This window comes from Gossypium hirsutum, chromosome A01 (assembly GCF_007990345.1).
Source record: "Gossypium hirsutum isolate 1008001.06 chromosome A01, Gossypium_hirsutum_v2.1, whole genome shotgun sequence".
NCBI classification, from domain to species: Eukaryota; Viridiplantae; Streptophyta; class Magnoliopsida; order Malvales; family Malvaceae; genus Gossypium; species Gossypium hirsutum.
The window spans coordinates 27,953,777-27,959,776 of record NC_053424.1 but is presented as its reverse complement, the minus strand read 5'-3'; positions in this window follow the sequence as shown (position 1 = coordinate 27,959,776).

Genomic DNA, 6,000 nt, shown 5'->3' with positions numbered 1-6,000 from the left:
CTGCTGTCAGCCTCTGTTTTCAAAGTAAACCTTACCTATTTTCGGGGTTTCATGGACCAACTAGGGCCTTGTCATACATATGCCCACATATGATCATACTTAGCCATTCCAATGGCTGATCATTTGCTCAACACTTCCATTCCAACTATAGTTACATCATGAAACCATCTATACATTCATAAACACGAATGGTCTAATGCCATACTCCACTTCTACAAGCCATTTTCGCATGGCTGTACACTTATACATTTCATAAAGTACTCGAAAAACAACAATGGGTAGTCCTATACATGCCATATCAAAATTCAACCAAAATAGTACCCAAAAGAGCCTTTGATAGTGTGGGCGACTTCGACTTCAAGATCCCGAGTCCGATAGCTGGAGAACCAAAAATCTATAAAACAGAGGAGCAGTGTAACGAGTAAGCAATTTATGCTTAGTAAGTTTTGAGCAAGGAATTCCAGCATAAACAAAGAATAACACACATTTAGCTAAACGGAATATTTCATAATACGCAATTTACCGATACCAAACTTGCTTCACAACATTAACAACCCTTATGTACATACACAATAGACTAACTTAGCCGAAGGCCGGTAGCTCGTTTATCAACTGAGCGAACATTTATTTGTAAGGGCTCGATTAAATTCAACACATACGTAACATATCCCCATATTGGGATGTTTTTCGAGTATTCGCTGGAATTTTACAGCAAGCTCATTCATTACCAAATCACGTACCTTCGGGATTTAACCGGATATAGCTCCTCGTTCAAATGCCTTCGGGACATAGCCCGGTTTTAGTAACTCACACAATGCCTTCGGGACATAACCCGGATTTAATAACTCGCACGAATGCCTTCGGGACTTAACCCGGATTTAGTATCTCGCACAAAGGCCTTCGGGGCTTAACCCGGAATTTGTATCTCGCACAAATGCCTTCGGATCTTAGTCCGGGTATATTCACTTAGCACAAAGCCTTCGGGACTTAGCCCGGACAGCATTCAATTAATCATGCACATCTAACAATAATTCATGGCACATTCATATTTCATTTTCATTTGCGAAACTCAAACACAAGGCACATATCGTCCTTGCACATTCGGCTCAATAGCCACACATAGAGCATGATTTAATCACATCGTAATTTAAGCTCTCTTACTCAAGAACTTACCTCGGGTGTTGTCGAACGATTCCGCTAGCTATTCAACCACTTTTTCCTTCCCTTTATCGTATTTATTTCCCCTTTGCTCTTGAGCTTAATTAAAAAAATAAATTGATTTCATCATTTAGGCATCAAAAAGATGAACACAAGGCACTTAGCCCATATTTATACATTAGACATTAAAGTCTCATACATGCAAAAATCATGCATCAACACAACATATTAGCTAATTTCTTTCCCCTTGGCCGAATATGCATGTCTATTTTTGGGGTCGATTTCAACACTTAATACACACATATACACACTAGTAAAGCATCCTCCCCCTTTTCATCAATTTAACACATGCATTGCTCATTAACATGCAAAGTTACATTCGGCCTTAGCACACATCTTGCTAGCCGATTCTTCTCCATTTAGCAACCAATGCACATATGTGCTCACACAAAAATGCTAAAAAGGAGGTTCAAGAATCATCAAGCCATCATCACATGCATCATTAACAAGCTTCATATTTTGCATGCAATGGCATTAACACAACCTCCACCTAGGCCGAATCTTAACTCATCCTCATGCCTCATCACCACAACATCAAACACCAACCAAGAATGATGCATCCATGGTCAAGTGCCAATTCCATCACATAGCAAGATTTAGACCATGGGCTAGGTAGAACTCAAGCTAACAACTAAAACATGCATGCATCTCATGTAACATCATCAAACATACCTTAGCCTAGCTACATGCATGGCCGAATCTCTTCACCTTTCTTCTTCTTTCCTCCTTAAAATTTTTGGCCAAGGATGAACCAAAGGATGAGAAAATTTTTTCTTTGTTTTTCTTTCTAATTTAGGCTAAATGAAGGTGAGAAAAGGATGAACAAAGATCTTCTCCTCTCTTTTCTTTAGCTCACGGCAATGGGGGGGGAAAGAATCAACTACACACTTTTTTTTTGTGTATTCATCATACTCCTTTTCATTATTTAATTTCCATGCCTATTATTTTATTTTTTTCCACCCATGATGCACCAACAAAACATGTCTATGACATGTCTTGGCCATCAAACTTGGTCTACCATGCTTGTCATGGCCGGCCACTACTAGTAGGGGGGAATTTGACATGCAAGTCCCCCCTTTGTCCACATGCACTAATAGGTCCTCACACATTGACCTATCACATTTTAGAATTTTCTCACATAAGTCCTATTGACTAAATTCACATGAAATCAACCAAATTGAAGCTTGAAATTTTCACACATTCATAATTACATATTCTAGACAATAAGTATCACATTCAAACATTTCGGTGACTCGGTTTAGCGGTCCCGAAACCACTTCCCGACTAGGGTCAACTTCGGGCTGTCACAGAGCTACTGTGTTTTCCAAGATAGATTTGAGATCCGGATACTATCAGTTGCGAGTTAAAGAGTCAGATGTCCTGAAGACTGCTTTCCGGACTAGGTAAGGTCATTATGAGTTCCTTGTGATGCCATTTGGCTTGACTAATGCTCCATCCATTTTCATGGACTTAATGAACCGAATTTTTAGACCATACTTAGATAAGTTTGTAGTTGTGTTCATTGATGATATTTTGATTTATTCTCATGATGAGACTGAGCATGCAGAGCATTTGAGAACAGTTTTACAAATTCTGAGAGATAATCAGTTGTATGCCAAGTTCAGCAAAAGTGAGTTCTGGTTACGAGAAGTTGGATTTCTTAGACATATTGTCTCAGGTGAAGGCATTAAGGTTGATACGAGTAAGATTTCAGCCATTGTTGATTGGAAGCCTCCTAGAAATGTATCAGAAGTTAGAAGTTTTCTTGGTCTTGCCGGATATTATAGACGATTTGTCGAGGGATTTTCCATGATAGCTACCCCGTTGACGAGACTGCTACGGAAGGATGTTAAGTTTGAATGGACTGAGAAGTGCCAACAAATTTTTGACAAGTTAAAGGCATTGTTGACGGAAGCTCCTATCTTAGTACAACCGGAACCGGGTAAAGAATTTATGATTTACAGTGATGCATCCTTGAATGGGCTCGGTTGTGTACTCATGCAGGAAGGAAAGGTAATTGCTTATGCCTCTAGACAATTGAAGCCACATAAGAAAAATTATCCGACATATGATTTAGAGCTAACTGCTATTGTATTTGCATTGAAGATTTGGAGACATTATTTGTATGGTGAAAGGTGCCGGATATTTACTGATCATAAAAGCTTGAAATACTTGATGACTCAAAAAGACTTGAATTTGAGGCAAAGAAGATGGTTGGAATTGCTTAAAGATTATGAGTTAGTGATTGATTATCACCCAGGTAAGGCAAATGTAGTTGCTGACGCTTTAAGCAGGAAACTTTTATTTACATTGCGAGCTTTGAATACCAATTTAGCCATGTCAGATGATGGTTCTATTTTAGCTGAATTTAGAGCTAAACCGGTATTTCTTGAAGAGATTTGTGAAGCTCAGAAAGATGATAATGAGTTACAAGCTAAAAGAGTTCAATGTGAGTCAGGCATAGAATCAGATTTCTGGATTGGTTCTGATGGTTGTTTGATGTTTAGAGACAGAATTTGTGTACCAAAGAATGATGAGCTTATTCGAAAGATTTTACAGGAAGCACATAGCAGTTCTTTATCTATTCATCCAGACAATACAAAAATGTATAATGATTTGAAGAAATTGTATTGGTGGGTGGGAATGAAAAGAGATATTTCAGAGTTTGTTTCTAGATGCTTGATTTGTCAACAGGTAAAGGCCGAACATCAGGTACCCTCAGGATTATTGCAACCTATGCTAGTTCCGGAATGGAAATGGGACAGAGTTACTATGGATTTTGTGATAGGATTGCCGTTAACACTGAAAAAGAAAGATGCAGTATGGGTTGTGATTGATAAGCTAACTAAGTCGGCTCATTTTATTCCAATCCGTATGGATTATTCACTTGACAAGTTGGCCGAGTTATACATTTCAGAGATAGTTAGACTACATGGAGTGCCATTATCGATCATTTCAGTCAGAGATCCAAGATTTACTTCACGGTTCTAGAAGAAGTTACAAGAGGCTTTAGGTACGAAGTTGAGTTTTAGTACGGCTTTTCACCCTCAGACCGATGGTCAGTCAGAGAGAGTTATTCAGGTACTTGAAGATATGCTTAGATGTTGTGTATTAGAATTTCAAGGTAGTTGGGAAAAATACTTACCATTGGTAGAGTTTGCCTACAATAATAGTTATCAGTCAAGTTTGAAGATGGCACCTTATGAAGCTTTGTATGGACGTAAATGCCGCACACCTTTATATTGGACAGAGCTTAAAGAAAGCCAGATTTACGGGGTTGATCTAGTTAAAGAAACAGAAGAAAAAGTGAAAGTTATCAGAAATTGTTTAAAAGCAGCTTCAGACAGGCAGAAGTCGTATGCAGATTTAAAAAGAAAAGAGATCGAATATCAAGTTGGTGACAAAGTTTTTTTGAAAGTATCCCCGTGGAAGAAAGTTCTCCGACTTGGCAGGAAAGGCAAACTAAGTCCACGTTTTATTGGACCGTTTGTAGTGATTGAGAGAGTCGGACCATTAGCATATCGGTTAGCTTTGCCGATTGAGTTAGAGAAGATTCATAATGTATTTCATGTGTCTATGCTACGTCGTTATCGTTCAGATTCGTCACATGTGATTTCTCAGACAGAGGTTGAGATTCAGCCAGACATGACTTACGGTGAAGAACCGGTAAAGATTCTAGCTCGAGAGGTAAAGCAATTAAGGAACAAAAGTATTGTACTTGTGAAAGTACTATGGAATAGACATGGGGTAGACGAGGCTACATGGGAACCCGAAGAGGCTATGCGAAAATAGTACCCATATCTCTTCACAGGTATGATTTTCGGGACGAAAATCCCTAAAGGGGGGGAGAAATGTAACATTCTGAAATAGGGCCTAAACGGAACAGTGGTTGCGAAACCACAAATTAGAGGTAGAAAAAAATTTATTTATTATTATTTTGAGGTTCATGGTATGATTACATGATTGTGCGAAAATTTCGTGATAAAATTCTATGCATAAAGTGCTTAAGTTGAGGTTAGGGACTAAATCGAATAATTTGCAAAACTTGCATTCTAGAAGTTTTTAGTATGAAATTATTTTGGAATATTAATTAGGAGATCTTAAATGGTAATTTGACCAATTTTAAGTTCATGGACAAAATTAGGACATGGAAGGAATTTTTGAAAGTTTAGTAAGGAGGGGTATTTTGGTCATTTGGTTATTAACATTAATAAAAAGGTAAAAAGATGATAAAATTGTATCATCTTCTTCAAGTTACCAGCCGAACCTTACCTCTCTCCATAGCTGGGGTTTCTTCAACTTTCAAGCTTTATAGTAAGTGATTCCAAGCCCCGTTTTTAATGATCTTTACGTTTTTTAAGTCCCGGTAGCTCGACAAAGCTTATGCTAGCAATAATTTAAGTTAGGAATCAAATTTGGAAAAATACCCATAGGTGAAATTTGTGTATTTTGATGTTTTATGATGGAATATGAGGCTTTAAATTATGTTAGACAACTTGTGCTACTTGGTTTTAAGTGAAAACGAGTAAAAACGCTTAATCGGTAAAAATACCTAATAGTCATAAGTACATGTTAGTGTGTGAATTTGATGTTGTCATAGAAGGGAAAAATGATCAGTATGTCATAAAACATAAGAAAATAGGATGAAGTTTAATTTACGAGCGTTGGGGCAAAAGTGCAAATATGTGAAATTTTAGGGGCAAAAATGTGATTTTTCTAAAGTTTGAGTAAAGGGTTGTTTTGATAAATGTTGATATTAAATAAGCTAAATTTGCTATTATA